Source organism: Sminthopsis crassicaudata, chromosome 1 (genome assembly GCF_048593235.1).
Source record: "Sminthopsis crassicaudata isolate SCR6 chromosome 1, ASM4859323v1, whole genome shotgun sequence".
Taxonomy (NCBI): Eukaryota; Metazoa; Chordata; class Mammalia; order Dasyuromorphia; family Dasyuridae; genus Sminthopsis; species Sminthopsis crassicaudata.
The window spans coordinates 164,668,795-164,686,252 of record NC_133617.1 but is presented as its reverse complement, the minus strand read 5'-3'; the positions used below and the strand labels follow the sequence as shown (position 1 = coordinate 164,686,252).

The window sequence follows — 17,458 nt, the reverse complement described above, 5'->3', positions numbered from 1 at the left end:
TATGCCAGCTCCCATAAATTAATTTTTTTTAACTAGAGATTTATGAAAATCATTATATATTTTCAATTACAATTCATGTTTAATGTGAGCAATTTTTTTCAATGAAAAAGTTAAAAGTTGAGTTAAACAAAAAGCAAGAATAACAGCAAATTAAAACTAAGAAAAAATATAACAGATTCGTACTGTAGTGCAAATAAGTTTAGTTGTCTGCCACCTCACTAAGGCTACTCATGACCTAGTGACTTGAATCCCTGCATTTTAATGAAGTATAAGCTTGAAGTTAAACAATATTTCAAAAGTAACCTAAGTATGTGTTATGTTTCTCAATATTATTCATTTTCCTTTGTTTTGAAATTTGATTTTATTTTTGATTTTATTATGGACTAGAAAATCAAATATGATTATTTCCATATACAATAACTAGAAAACGAAGCCTTTACATGAAACCACAAATTATCTACATACACCATCTACTAAACACAGTAGTACTAACACTTCCCGGCTTATTGGTATTGCTCTTGGAATTATTCCCTAATCTCTCTTTAGATTCACTTTAAAAATGTTTTGTTGGTGTCCATTTCTCTCTATCCCTATTTCTGTACTTTCCTTGTCCAAAATATGAATATAAAAGTAGTCGACATAGACATTTTTGTCCTAAAGATCATGTCTCAAAATATCTCAATGAAGGCAAATGCTTCATCATGCTATCTAGTTGGTCATTCACTGGAATTATGTTAAGATTTTCAAAGTTATTTTCTTTATAGTCACTAAAAAGTAATTCTGGTTTATTGCACAATCAATTGCATTAACTCATGAAACTCATTATATGTTCCTCTAAATCTGCATGATTTCTTATGACAAAATACTATCAATTATATTCACATTTAATTTCTTGAAACAAATTTATAATAAAGAGAAATTAGCAATAGAAAATTATGTAAACATAGTTGTATTTTTTCTACTATACTGAGCCAAAAATACAGTTTATAACTTTTGGGGTATAGCTCCAAAACCCTTCTCAGAATGACCAGAACCAATGTACAACTGTAGATATTGATCTATCTATTGCCCCAGTTTTTAAAATAACTATTATTATTCTTATCTGTAATCTTTGCCAATATAATAATGGGTATGAAAAGAAATCTCATATCTAACATACTAATAACTTGATCTTTTAATGTGTGATTTTCATCTAGTCCTTATGGTTTTACATTTTAATGGTGTCACTATCTTTTTCTGATATTTAAGAATATGTATTTCATCCATTTGGTCTATAATTGGAGAAAATTCTTTTAATTTCCTCTTACTTTGTAAGTTTTCTTTTTCTATTGTTATAGGCAATCTGAGTCATTTTAAATCTGAATTTCTGTTATTAATGACTTGAAACTTGTCATGATTGTTGATAATGCAGAGTGACTGATCAAATGTGTTCATTTACAAATTAGAGAATGGCTTTTCTTCTTATTTATAAATACATACTTATATATCTTGGAAATCAGACATCTAGAAATTTGTTGCAAGATGTTTTTTCCCTAAGTAACTGTTTCCCTTCTGAAAGCTGTGCTTCAATTTTATGAAATGAAATTGTCCATTTTATCTCATGAGATTCTCTCTCTTTTATTTGTTCAGTCTTCATTTCCTTAAATGAGCTCAGATCTTGGAAATTCTTGCCTTTGTTTATGATTCCATTTTTAAATCTAGGTCCACTTTGTTGGATATATGATGTGAGATTTTGGTCTACTCTAATACCTCCCAAAACAACACTAACACTCAAATCACTGTTGATCAGAGAAATGCAAATTAAGACAACTCTGAGGTATCATTACACACCTGTCAGATTGGCTAAGATGACAGGAACAAATAACGATGAATGTTGGAGGGGCTGTGGGAAAACTGGGACACTGATGCATTGTTGGTGGAGTTGTGAAAGAATCCAACCATTCTGGAGAGCAATCTGGAATTATGCGCAAAAAGTTATCAAAATGTGCATACCCTTTGACCCAGCCATACTACTACTGGGCTTATACCCCAAGGAACTACTAGAGAAGGGAAAGGGTCCTGTATGTGCCAAAATGTTTGTGGCAGCCCTTTTCATAGTGGCTAGAAGCTGGAAGATGAATGGATGTCCATCAATTGGAGAATGGTTGGGTAAACTATGGTATATGAATGTTATGGAATATTATTGTTCTATAAGAAATGACCAACAGGAGAAATACAGAGAGGCTTGGAGAGACTTACATCAACTGATGCTGAGTGAAACGAGCAGAACCAGAAGATCATTATACACTTCAACAATGATACTGTACGAGGATGTATGCTGATGGAAGTGGATTTCTTCAACATAGAGAAGAACTAATCCAATTCCAATTGATTAATGATGGACAGAACCAGCTACATCCAGAAAAGGAACACTGGGAAATGAGTGTAAACTGTTATTTTTACCTTCTGAATCCAATTCTTCCTGTGCAACAAAAAATTCGGTTCTACACACATATATTGTATCTAGAATATACTGTAATATATTTAACATATATAAGACTGCTTGCCATCTGGGGGAGGGGGTTGGGGGAGGAAGGGAAAAAATCTGAATAGAAGTAAGTGCAAGGGATAATGTTGTAAAAAATTACCCATGCATATGTACTGTCGAAAAATGTTATAATTATAAAATAAAATAAAAAATTAAAAAAAAAAAAAAAAAAAAAAAAACAACAACAACAACAACAACACTAACACTTTGTATCTTTGGTTTACAGGCCATTATATATTAATAAGTTCCACCAATTTTTAGGTAAATAATCTAATCCATTAGGATTACTGTTTAAACCAAGATCTGGTAAAACTAAGTCCTTTTCCTTCCCTGTTTAAAAAACTCTTTCCACTTGAAGCTCTTGATCTTTTGTTTCTCCAGATTATTTTTTCTTCTAGTTCTATAAAATAATCCTTTGACAATCTGATTAAGATGCCATAAGATCAACTAATTTAGGAGAAATTTAATTAATTAATATAGTACAACCGTAAATAATGTTCTAATTTTAGAACGTTATTTCCATAAAATTTTCATGGGTGTATTCATTTAAGTCAGACACACTTGTGTGTGTGTGTGTGTGTATTATGGTAAACATAACCAGATATTTATATAGTTATTTTGAATATTCTATCTTTTTCTGTTGGGTTGTTGATTTTTGTGGGTTGATTTTTTAAAATCCTATTTTGTTAGGATTACAAGGTAATATACATATTTACCCATGATTTTTTAGTGTAAAGGCTTCAAGTGTTACTCTATTACAAATAAAGCTTGTTACACTCGATTTTAGATGTAAGTATTAGCTATTAAAGTAATGCATATTTATTTCTGTATTTTCTAGTGGCAAACACATTCTAGATTAATATAATCATGTTGTTTTAATTTTTGTTCCCAAAAGTTAATTTATGGCTTACTATGTTTGCAATTTTTCTAGTACTTAATGACATTTTATTTTAAATCAAACAGTCTTAGTGTACATTCTTAACTTTCCTTATTTTAGTTATTTCATAGCTGCCTCATGTATTTTGTAGGATTTCTTTTGCTTTCCCTAATTTTGCAAATAATTTATATAGTTTAATTGATCTTTGAATGTGAGATAGAATTTTTATCTGATCCTCTCAGTTTTTACTTCAGGATTTTCTAAATGGCATTGCTATCTTTTTTGATATTTAAGAATATATATTTTATGCATTTAATAAATCATTGTGATGGCAAATAATTGGTGAAAATTTCAAAGAATTCTCTTTTCAACCTGTAATTTTTCCCATTTTTATAAGCAATCAGTTTTACATTTTTATTAGTTTTACTTATGAATGAAATTATATCATCATAACCCCCCCAAAAATCATTAATTTCTTAAGCCTAATTTATGTTCAATTGGATTTTTTAAAAAGATCTGTCTAGTTCTCAAGGGGGCACATTAGGATAACAGATAAATCTAGAGAATAGTTTATAATGTCAATGAGGATCTTTACAAATATCACATTAAATCCTCACAATAACCCAGGGAGACAAGGTACTATTATTAAGTGCATACTACAGCAGAGGAAACTGAGTAAGACAGAGATTAAGTGAGGTAAGAAATTCACAGTTTCTAAGAATCTGAGCCTACAATTGGACAGTAATCATTAAAGATTCTGTTGGGGCAGTGGATGGAGCATCAGCCCTGAAGTCAGGAGCCCTGAGTTTAAATCTGGTCTCAGACACTTAACACAGCCTAGCTGAGTGACCCTGGGCAAGTCACTTACCCCCAATTACCTCATACACAAAAAGCAAAAAAAAAAAATTCTTACTGTTGCTAAAAATGAAATTATGAAATAATGCAAATTTATTGTTAATATATCAAGATGAAGTTGAAAAATGAGAATTTAACAAACACAATAGAACACTTCAAATTACTAATAAAGTACAAAATCAAAACAATTGTAATATCATCTCATATGCCTATATTAACAAAGATTACATGATGTGGTATAAGAAATTAATAATCCTTAAAAAATATATGTAATCATACATAGACTGATGCAAAGTGGAGTAAACAGAGTCAGGAAAAGAATATGTACAAAATGCTAACACTAGAAAAAGAAAAAACCAATTACAAAATAAAGCAAAATAAATACTTCTTGATTATAATTACTCAGTTTAGCACTACTCTCCAGTAGTTATAGATTTGTTTAATATTCTAATAATGTAATATAATATCTTGATTAGTTTTGATCAACTTCTAAAATAAGAAAGAACTCTGCAACAGAAGGAAAGGAATGAAATGGGAAATAAGTGATTTAAAAACAAAATATTTCAAAAGAGTAAATTTCCAGTATATTTAAATTAGAATGATATAATGAGAAAACTTTACCTCAAAAGTCTTTATTCAATATAGCTTGTCATCCAATTGGAATGTACTGTATGTTCCATGGACAACCACTTGTATAAGAGAAGTCCCAACATCAAATTATTACAATTTTTAAATAGTCCATTAAAAAACAAACTACTTGATAATAATATAACCTTTATATAGTCCATAATAATAATAATGAAATCTTTCTAAAAATGTGTGACATCATGAGAGCAAAGCATAGGATATTACAAAACATGCTGGCTCTTCCTCCAATGTAATATGAAAAAGGTGTTTGAACTCATCTAAGAAACTGCCATTTTAATCTAATCATAATGAATTAAAGATTAAGAAAATGTTTTTTAAAGAAAATACTTCCTCCTGAAACTTGCATATTTGGTATTTTTTTGTTCAAGTAACAGCATAATAATAATAAAAATTAATGCAACACCCTCACATTTATATTTTGATCTAGACAGACAAAAACAAAAGCTGTGAAAAAATGTAAAAAATTGTGTTAAAACACACACACAAAATTGGAAAACATAAAATATGGATTTTACTATCCTACAACTGAAACAGAAGTAGAATTGCTTCTTAATGACTACCAAAGTGATTCTCAGTTTTGAAGTATGAATATATAAGGAATCCACTTCTTTATATAAAGACTTTTCTTTGGCTGAAAAAAAAAATTGGTTAATAAATTTTTCTTGTAATAAGCTTGCTCAAAGAAGTATCTGAACTTGAAAATCATTGTTTGGGGTATGAATGAAAAGAAAAAAGTATTTGCTAGTTTGTCAACATGCCTTTCTTGAATATGAAACAAAGTTTTTTTGTTGTAGTTCTTTTAGAATAAATATCAATCTTGATTAGTGTATTAAAAAAGAATTACAATATGCAATATCACCCAGCAACTTTGTTTTGAAAAACTCCAATGAAAAATCTCTCCAATTTTACATTTATTTAAAATAACAAGCAAATAACAATTGTTTTTATAAAAGCTGTAATAAGTAGGTGAATTTATCCAAATAATGAGCTTAATGGGTTAACTGTTTATATAGACTGCTTTTATAGAAACCTGACCATGTGTTTAAGATTTAGAAACTACTATCTCACAGGGAGACTTTCCTGTTACCATTATCAATCAACCCTCTCCAATCATGTTACCTATGTATATTTTGTAATCTATGTTATGGATGTATATTTTGTATATTCTCCAACAGAAAAATAGGATATTTGAGAACAAAAGCTATTTTTATTTTCTGAGTTTTATGCTCTAGCAAACATTTTTTGGATTAGACTAGAAAATAGACATTCAAAGAATATAGTGAAATAGGTGACTTAATTTTTCTGCCAGCACATGTTTTGAACTTCTCTAGCTACTTCATTAAGTTCCCAGTAAACTGATGAGTAGGGAAGACCATTTTGGCAAGACATCATCCAGCATCATATTCCTAACTAAATCCATATCTATGGCTCTCTGATTGGAGGATGGAGACTTCACCTCAAACTCCATTTAAGAAGAGGAAACAAGACAGATACCTGATTGACCAGTCTCTCAGCTCACTTTGGATTTCTTTGGCTTCTCTGGCTACATTCCTTTGAATTTCTTTAACTTCTTTAGCAAGAGGCCAGTAATTCTCCCCCTCCACCGATTTCAGCTTTCTTTTGTGTGTTATCTTCCCCATTAGATAGTAACTCACTTAGTACAAAGTGTTTAAACAAATGTTGACAGACTATTAATACTTAATTTGGCATAAAGGCAAAGAAGTTAATGAATGTTTTACATTAATGTTTTCTCTAAATTTTTATAAAATGCAATCAAGATTAGCAAACCACAAAGAAACATCTTTTAGTAAAATTCAATAAACATATTATAAAGATAGCACTACCTAGTATTATTCTTGTCTTAATTTTTAATCAAAGGCCACAAAAGGCACAAGGATTACTCATAATCAATAAACTACCAACTTGTATTCATATTTGGCAAATCCTAACTACTGTAATCTGATAACTAAATTACCAGAAATAGTATTATATCACTTAATTGGCATGCCACTTGACAGCATCTTTAAAGAAAGCTTTATTATTCACCAATTCCAAATTCAAAATGTTTTTCCTATGAAATTGTCTTTTTAAAAATTACCAAATTTTCTTAGTTTGCCTCATTTTTTGGATGAGGTTCCCCCCCAGACCCGAGGGGTGGGCATTTAACAAGATTCAAATTTATATCTCACAACATAATGAAGGGATCCAATTTCCCAATAAAAATAAACCACTGTAAAATTTCAAATGAAACAGAAGCATCTCAAAGTAAGTTAATGCCTAGAACTGGAATACACCTTACCCGAAAGAATAGACTAATAGTCTCAGCACAACTGTAATTTCACCTGAGTTTGATAGTTAAAATTAACAATAGGAAATTTTTTTAGATTTAATATTCTTTTAAAAGATTATATTTAAAAAGAGTAATTAAAATTTTCTTCTAATTTATTCAGGAGGTCTGATACTTAACTCCTGAGCCCTTAGGGAGAGACATTTTTATTTAGTCTAAAAACCATCAACAAATAAGAAAAAAATAGCTACACAAAATTCTTTGTTATAAGGGTGAGCTCTTTGGGTGCAGAGAGGGAGTATAAGAGAATTTAGATAAGAAAAACAAGATATCACTAAAATTTTACTTCAAAAATACTCAATTAAAACATACATATATATAATGTTCTAGTTAGCTTTCTGGAGGTCTTGGAACCAGCTTTCATTTCAGCAGAGTAACCACCAGGAGAGTAGTCAGGGATAAAGTCCAAAAGTCTTTATTGTCTCCTTCACAGTCTGTTTCCCTGCCTAGGGCCCTGGCTAGCTTTCTGAAGGCCCTCCGGAATGGGTCTTAGTTTCAATGCAGGAAATGCAGGAGAACCACCAAGAGGCTGATGAACATGGAATGTCTCTCATCTCAGTAGAGAAATGAAGGAGGACAGGCCAGCCACCAAGATGGGAGATGGAATATCTCTCTCCCACAGTCCTTGTTGGCTCTTATGTACTCTATTACAAGGGTATCATCATAGGTGACAATCTTGTAGAACTATATTAAGTACTAAGTACATAGTACATGGAAAATTAGATAACCACTGTCTTACCAATTCCACTGAGTTAAAACCTTGTTGTACTCTTAACTTATAACATAATAAGGCTCATATTGAGCCTTAAGTGTATTTCTCCAAAGTTCCTGCCCTTTACATACACACTTAAAGGTATTCTGATATTAAGAAATTCTGGTCCCAAGAATTGCTTTTCTGTTCAAAATATCTGCTTTTTTCCTTTAAATAAACTTGTAAGTACAATACACTGGGAGTTTATTGTATGTCAAGATGATTGCTCATTTGTGCAATGATCACTAAAGAACATTTTCTAAGTATAAGGTTTTGACTCTCTTAAATTTTTCCTTACTGATTACTATCTGAAACAAGGTGTACACAATTTAACAATTTAGAAGAAGAAAATAGTTCTGAAGGAAATCTGTCATTTCACTGTAAAATAAGGGAAAAAAAAATCTTATATGGTATTCATTTTTCCTAGTAAATCTTTCCTCAATCTTTCCTAGTAAAGTTATAAATGAAAAATAAAGCTTTTCGGTTAAAGTAAATGTCTTTAGAAGAAACAAAGTTTTCCCCAAATCTCACACACACTTTTATTAAAAAAAAAAAAAAAAAAAGAAAAAAAAGACAAAAACTAATGGATGGATTTAGTACATACATTTTAAGAAACATTTTTAGATGTAACTTTGAAATTTTAGATAAGGCTTCTTCCCAAATGAACTATGAGCCCAGTCTTCTTTCTAAAGAACATCCAAGGTAAAGAGAATTCCTTATTACTAATCCCTAAATTTGTAAAAGAACTGTAAGTTCTGAGCCTTACTTAACTTGATAAACTCTCATTTCTATATTCTTGTACTAGACTGTAGTTGGCTGACTTACTATATGTAAGTTACAGTTTTAAATGGCATTTTACTACCATTATTTAATTATTTTGGGGTTTTGTATTTTTGCCCTTAAGATAACCTTTTTTCTTCCCCAAAGGCAATTATTAAAAATCCAATACTTCTAATAATCTGTTTAAAAAGTGAAACTAGAAAAGAACTTGAGATGTACAGTGTGCTCAATGGGGCAACCACATCAATCTTATAAATTAAGAGGAAGTTCTCACTTAAAATATAAGAAGGTACTGATTTGAAAGGAAGCAATAGCAAAAATCTGTAAAAAAAAATGCTTTGGCTATCTTTTGATGGAATTATAATTAGCAATTCAGGTCTTAAAATAAGGCAGGAGTCTCATTTTTATAGGTCTACTAAATAAATTAGTTACAACAGCATGAATACCAAAAGATATTGGGGGGGAGAATGACCTATACGTACAAAAAAATATTGATAGCAGCTGTCTTCTCAGGGCAAAGAAATTGGAAATTGAGGGGATAGCCATCAATTGGGTAATGGCTCAATAAACAAACTGTGATATGTATTTGTGATGGAATAATATTGTTCTATGGGAAATGATGGACAGGATACTCTCAGAAAACAAACAAAACAAACTGGAAAGTCCTCCACAAGGCTCAAGCAAAGTGAAATGTGCTATACACAAAGTAACAGCAATGTTCTGGAATGACCAGTTGTGAAGGACTTTGCTTTTCTTAGTAGAACAATCATCTATTACTACTGTAGGATGAAAAATCTATCTGTATCCAGAAAAAGAACTGATTGTATCTGAATACAGATTGAGGCATATATTCTCATTCATATTCTCTCATTCTCTCATTCTCACCCCCCCCCCCTTCAAGCTCGAGGGTTTTAATTTTCATTAGGATGTGAGATCTTTCACATCTTAAGTTTTATGGAAATGTCTTGCATAACTTCATGAGGTTTCTTATTTATAAGGGAATATAAGGGGGAGACCCTAGATCACAAAAATGTTTTTAAAAAATTAAAATTATTTTTAATGTAACAGGAAAAATTAAATAAAATTAATTGATAACAAGGATGAAAATAATATTTATGGGATGAAATAAGTTGATGCTTGACAAAAGTAATAAAAAGGGAAGATTTAAAAAAAATATTGATCAAGATCAGTTCATGATGGAATAGGGTCAATGCTCTGATGAAATAAAAAGGAATGAAAATATATAGAGGATTGACTCTAATTTATAAGAAATCAAGCCATTCTCCAATTGATAAATGGTCAATGGATACGGACAATTTTCAGATGATGAAATTGAAATTATTTCTATTCATTTAAAAAGGAGTTCCAAATCATTATTGTTCAAAGACATACAAATTAAGACAACTCTGAGATACATACCTCTCAGATTGGCTAAGATGACAGGAAAAGATAATGATGAAGGTTGCAGGGGATGTGGGAAAACTGTGACACTGATACATTCTTGGTGGAACTGTGAACAGATCCAACCAATCTGGAGAGCAATTTGGAACTATATTCAAAAAGTTATCAAACTGTGCATACCCTTTGATCCAGCAGTGTTGCTATTGGGCTTATATCCCAAAGAGATATTAAAGAAGGGAAAGGATTCCACATGTGCAAAAATGTTTGTGGCTGCCTTTTTTGTAGTGGCTAGAAACTGGAAACCGAATGGATGCCCATCAACTGGAGAATGGTTGAGTAAATTGTGATATATGAAATTTATGGAATATTATTATTCTAAAGAAACCAGCAGGATGAATATTGAGAGGCTTGGAGAGACTTACATGAACCAATGCTAAGTGAAATGAATAGAACCAGGAGATCATTATACACAGTAACAACAAAATTATACAAGGATCAATTCTGATCTTCAACAATGAGATGATTCCAACCCAGTACCAATTGTTCAGTAATGAAAAGAATCAGGTACACCCAAAGAGAGAACTATGGAAAATGCATGTTGATCACTCATAGCATTTCAATTCTTTCTATTATTGCTGGTTTCCATTTTTGTGTTTCTTTTTAGGTTATTTTTACCTTCTTTCTGAATCCGATTTTTCTTGTGTAGCAAGATAACTATAAATATGTATACATATATTATATTTAACATAGACTTTTAACATATTTACCATGTATGGGACTACCTGCCATCTAGGGGAGGGGGTGGAGAGAAGGAAGGGAAAAATCAGAACAGAAGTTTTTGCAAGGATCAATGTTGAAAAATTACCCATGCATATGTTTTGTCAATTAAAAAAAAAAAAGAAATAAAAAGAAATAAAAGGGAATGTCATTTGCTTAAATGTGAACCTTGTGATTGTGGCAAATAAAACAAATCTGAATTGCAGGCCAAAAAATTTAAATTTTGTTCAGAAGATGAAAATTTTTGAGTTTAAGTGATATAACCATATTTATGATGAAAAAAGATGATTCTAAACAGCACAATAAAGGACAAAGGATCAAGGAAACATACAGAGTATGATCTACTTAGAAGTGGTTGCGATATTAACAGCACTACATTTTAATAGTAACAGTGAAAATTGAGAGCAAAGTTGAGGGATGCTTTTGGGGAAGTAATATTAAGAACATGAAGGGTTTAAAAACAAATGGAAATAAAAAGTTATAAACAAAGAGGACAGGGGAATGATGATCCCAAATAGGAATAGTAAAGAAGTTCAATTTAATATAGAAAGCATACATTAAGTACAAGTTATATGCCAGGCAACTTATATAAATAAGAAACCAAGACAGTGCTTAGAAAATTAAATTCAATAAAAAATGTGTACAAAATTGAAGTAAAGGGATGAGGGAGTAAACAAGATAGATTCCTATAGCAGGTGATATTTGTATTTGTTTTTAAATGATAGGAAGAGTTAAGTTGTAAGGAAAAGACTGAGCAAAGTGGGAAAATAATTAGCTCAGTTTCAAATGTTCAATTTTCAATTAGTTGTGGAAAGTTCAATGGAGATAAAGATTTGAAGCCCATAAAAGATGTTAAGACAGGAGATAGGAATTTGGGAGACATCTGTATAGAGACGGTAGTCAGGAGAACCCCAAATTAAACCTGGTCTAAGATACTTAACTACCTGTGTGATCTTTAGCAATTGCTCCTTCAACTTCAAAATGGGGATCATTAACACCACAACTTACTTTAAAAGTTGTGAGGATCAAACAGGATATTTGTAAGATACTTTAACAACAATGCTTGGCACACAGCAGGCATTATACACTGATTTCCTTCCCTTGGTAAGAATTAGCTAGCTATCAGTGAAAAGGATTAAAAAAAAAAAAAAAAAAAAAAAAAAGTACAATTAGGATTATAGTTGAAATAAGCTGAAAAGTCAGAGAGATCATCCAAACTCCCTCACAGACAAAAAAAAAAAACAAAAAACAAAAAACAAAAAACAAAAAACTGAGAGAAATTAAATGATTTGACTCATCCAAGATCATATTGAAACTAAAGCTCAGGATTTTTTGATTCAAGTTTTCTAACTCAAAATCCAGCCATCTAGTAGGGTGTATCAAAAATGGAGGAGAGGATTCTAAATAAGCAAATGGTTGCTAATGTCAGAAGCTGCAAAAAGTCCTGAAAGATAAGACCACAATGGATTTGTCAAATAAGTCTTTAATGTTTTTCAAAAGAACTACTTTGGTTAAGCAAAAGTTTAACTAGAAACTAAGGAAATAATGGATATTAAAGAAGTAGAACTAAGCAGATAAGTTTTCCAATAGATTAATAATATTATTTAACTTTAATATTTGCAAAGTGCTTTTTACTTTATCTCAATTGAGTCTCATAACCTTGGGAAAGTTAAATACGTTAGGCATTTAATGATTGCTATTTGAAAGGTGAAGATGACCATTTCATGGTCATACTGCTAAAAGTTCTTGAGGGTGGACTCTAAATCAATATCATCCTGACTATAAGTCTAGCAGTATTTCCACTGTGACCCATTACAAATGATGCCTTTTTAAAAATTTTTTAATAAGATAGGATTGGAGAGCTAGGACAATATGTCAGAGGAAATAGTTGGAATAAGAAAGGGCAGTTAGATGACAAATGGATAAAGTACTAGCTGTGGAATCAGGAGGGCTTGAGTTCAAATTCAACCTCAGAATGTAACACTAGCTGTATGATCCTGAGCAAATTACTTAACTTCAAATGCCTCACCTCCCTCTACCCCCCTCCCAAAAGGAATATGCAGAAGAAATGAGGATGGGTGGTTAACCTAAATACCCTGTAATGATGAGCAATCTTGTTTCAAGAAATTCCCTTTAAAATTCACATGTACACATTTTATATGGACATTGCATTCTACCCAGTAATTATAGAAAGTGTTTCATTATCTGACAACTATAAAGGCCTAAAAATCTCCATTTGTAATTCTCTCTTTCTCCTCAACACACACACACACACACACACACACCAGTAAGTAAAATACATCTATAAAAACTGAACCATCTTATCAATAATCCATAATGAGTTCTATTATGTAAAGATGAGTAGTTTTGAAAAGGCCACCTAAGACTAAGCTACACACCATGAGACAGTAAACCTAGAACACCATGTCTAAAAACAAAAACCAAATCAAACCAAACAGAAAACACAGAAAAATCTCAAAGAAACAAAAACTGGAGAATGGGAGGGCAAGGGTCCCTTAGGAAAATATATAAGGCTAAGGATAGAAAGATTGTGCAGACAATGAAACATTACGGGTATGCAACTATACGGTGCCCAGGAAGTGTTGCTCAAATAGGCATTAAACATTAAACAGGCACTAAAGGGTCCAAACAGTCTCATTTCATTCATGACAGTATCAGCCAGCAATGGAATATATATTCTTGTGAGGAAAATGGTACAAAAGTAATACCAAAGACAAAGGTGTGTGCATGTTACATTATAAGTAGGTTATGGGATTATTAATATTTGTCTGAGCTGGTCACAAAGATGGAAAAAGAAAATGAATACTCTACTCACCCTGGCAGAAGAGGACAGCATGGTTCACTCTGGTGTTATGACATAGCCTCTTGTCACTCCAAAATAAAGGGAGAAAACGAATAGGTAAGAGCCTGAGGGAAATAGATGGAATAAGATCTAAGGTGGAGGGCAAAGGGATCAGCTTTTGTAAAGAGGGATATTTTTTGCTATGACTAAAAAGAAGAAAACAAGGTTGATACTACCAACATCTGAGAAATGGAATAATAGTTTAATAACCACTTACTGGGGATGCAAATGATATAAAGGAAGCAACCTTTTCCCATAAGAATTTGTCACTGAAGGTGAGGAAGTTCATGTTGGAATAGGTCTACTGTTCTCATGAAATAGGAGACAGCAATATCATCTGCTAAAGTGTGGGGGTTGTAAGGATGGTAAGTGAGGCAAAAAATGCTAAGAAGTGACATTATAAAAGAAAGTAAGATTACCAAATACCAATAACCCCATCAAATGTTATGTAAAAGAGGGAGCAATGATGGATAACATGTGATAAAGATATATATTTCACAAGTAGATCAGGGAAACCATGGTCAATGCTAGAGGAAAAAGTGAAAACAACTCAATTCATGGGAAGCTCAGGAACAAATAAGAAAGAAAGGCAAAAATACTGGAGTAAATATAAGGCATAATGCTAGATATTAGAGGATTAAATAAGATTCAAACTACACAAGTCTGCAATGCAACAAAGGAAATAATTATGGATAAGCTTAATCTTTTCCTTTCTTAATTTAATTTTAAAAGACACCCCTGGATGTCCTTTTTCAACTGTTAATTTCATAAGTTCAAACTATTTTAGTTATATCTTCTCTTCCAATCGTATTGAAAATTTGCCTATTGTCTCTTAAGTTTTATATGACCTTATTGAGAAGCTCCTAAAAAACTTCTGTTATTCACAAATGTAGTCTGTATAGTCACGAAAACAAACAAACAAATAAAGCCATTGTTAGGATGAATAGGGAGAAATAAATGTATATTAACTTAAGAAAAAAAACAAACAAACCACATACTATATGAAACTGCTTTCTCTATATTTTAGGGTTTAATAACCTTTGTGTTATGGGCCCCTTTTGCTCTCTGATTCAAGTCCATGGATAAAGTCCTCAGAATAAGGTTTTTAAAGTGCATAAAATAAAACACAAATTTACAAGTATAGCAATTATTATGAAACAGATAAATTCCCTACTCATCTACCGAACTGCACAAACCTTCTGAAATCGTTTAGACCATTACCTTATATCATATTCCACAATACATTTAAAAAATATGTATCCTGGATATTAGATGATACTCCAGAAACAACTCATATACCTCTTACATCCCTACATAAGAGAGACATTGTTAACCAAGCAAAGGAGAATTATAAAATACAAAATAGCTAATTTTGAGTATAGTTTTTAAAATCCTTTATAGAAAGAAAATAATTTACCTAGGATAAGAAAGACATAATAGGGTACTAGGATAAAACTGAAAATGGGGGACAAAGAAGGGACATAAAAGAAGGATTATGAATGCATGATGAGACAGAATCTAAGATCTACTATATATGTGAAGGGATTTGCCTCGAAGAAAAGAAATGGGGTAGTGGTGGTGGGGTGTTGCTTTTCTTTATCAGTCTCAGAAAGAGAAATAGGAAATTATTTCAAATGGCCCAGAGATGAAGTGATTGAGAAAATAAGGAGCTCACTCCTCAGTAAGAAACAAAGTCTTTTAGAATCTAAAAGACTGATGAAAATAAAGCAGCAAAGTGAGGTAGGTATGCACTTAGTGACGCAAATAATAACTATCAAATGGTGATTAAGTCTATAATCCATTCTGCACCTTTCTTTCCATCTTTTCCCTATTTTCTGTAACAACCCTTAGTTTCCCCACTGACTATGTCATTTCTTTTCTCAGCTACTTGCTGAGTAAGGACAACCCAACAAATCCTCCTACTTTTGCTTCAAGATGGAAACTGGAAGGAATATAAGAAATAAAAGACTATTTGGAGAACAGAAAATAGTTTAAAAGAGGAAATGACAGGGGCAGCTAGGTGGCAGTGGATAAAAACACCAGCCCTGAATTCAGGAGGACCCGAGTTCAAATCTGGCTTCAGACACTTAACATGTCCTGGCTGTGTGACCCTGGGCAAGTCACTTAACCCCAATTGCCTCAGTTTAAAAAAAAAAAAAAAAAAAAAAAAAAAAGAGGAAATGACATTAATGAATAATAAAATTTATTCCTACAGATTTCATCCCTAATTTTCCATCTCCAGACCTAACATCTCTTCGCTTTTCAAGCCTATCTCAACTGACAACTAAAGATTTCTACCTGAATGTTGCCCCAAACTCTCAAATTCAATATGCCCCAAATCAAGTTTGCCAATATTTCTCTTTGAATTATGGCCATCAGTGGCCTAGCCAGATCAGACCTAACATTATAGTATAAAATTGTAGCCAACATTGGTACTGGCTAAGAAATTAAGCAGTGAATGAATGGAATAGGTTAGATACACTAGACACAATAGTTAATGACTATTGTACTCTAATGTTTGATAAACCCAAAGACTACAGCTTCTGAAACAAGAACTCACTATTTTGACAAAAAAAAAAAAAAAAAAAAAAAACTGTTGAGGAAATTGGAAAAAATATAGCAAAAACTAGACACTGGCCAATGTCTAACACCCTATACCAAGCTAAGGATGAAATGAGTTGGTCGTTTAGACACAAAGGGTGATAATATAAGCAAATGAGTAGAGCAAGGGATAGTCTACATAGAAAAGGGAGGAATTTATAGCCAAAGGAAAGCTAGGGAATATTATAAAATTCAAAAGGGATAATTTTGTTTACATTAAATTAAAGAATTTGCACAAAGAAAACCAATGCAGCCACAATTAGGAGAGAAGCAAAGGCTGGGAAACAATTTTTATAGCCAATGTTTCTGATAAATATTCATTTCTACAATAGAGAACTGACTCAAATTTATAATACAACTCATTCTCTAATTGATAAATGGTGAAAGAATGTGGAAAGACAATTCTCAGAAAGAATTAAAATCATTTCTAATCATATTAAAAATGCTCTAAATCACTATTGACTACAGAAATGCTAAGTAAAACAACTCTTAAGATATCTCATGCCTATCAGATTAGCTAAGATGACATGAAAAGACAATAACAAAAATTTTTTGTTTTCTTTCTCTCATGGTTTTCTTTTGGTCTTATTTTTCTTTTACATCATGAAAAAATGGAAATATGACAGCATATATTTTAAGCTGTATCAGATTTTATGTGCTCTTGGGGAGGGGGCAGGTAAAGGAAGGAGAGAGAAAAATTTAAATAATCTCTTACAAAAAAGAATGTTGAAAACTACATGCATTTGGAAAAATAAAATACTATAGAGGAAAAAAAATATGGCCTTTAGTCACCATTGATCTCTTTTCCAACTTTTTAAAATCTTGGTATCATCTAAACAATCTACCAATTCCCCCATGTGGCAAATCAAAAAGTCTTACCTTCTTTCTCTTAATTCTACCACTAATTCTAGTTCTTGCCATTATTATGAAACTCTTGGACAACTGAAGCAAAAGGTCTTCTTGCAACTCCTTTACTTCCCACTTAATTACAATTCATTTTTCTTATATGGTTTCTTTATTGTTGTGATGAA

At 31.6% G+C, this 17,458-nt stretch overlaps 1 protein-coding gene across 2 annotated transcripts in view; it reads right to left on the bottom strand.

Annotated features, from left to right (window-relative positions):
- The window catches only part of CDYL (chromodomain Y like), a 159,090-nt gene that overhangs the window by 110,311 nt on the left and 31,321 nt on the right, over positions 1 to 17,458 (bottom strand). The window contains exon 1 of one of the 2 annotated variants that reach the window (XM_074270843.1): positions 13,800 to 14,577. The exons of the other annotated variant lie outside the window; for it this stretch is intronic. The gene's annotated coding sequence lies outside the window, so the exon portion shown is untranslated. Of the gene's footprint in view, positions 1 to 13,799; positions 14,578 to 17,458 lie in introns of those variants that run through there. 2 annotated transcript variants of the gene reach the window in all.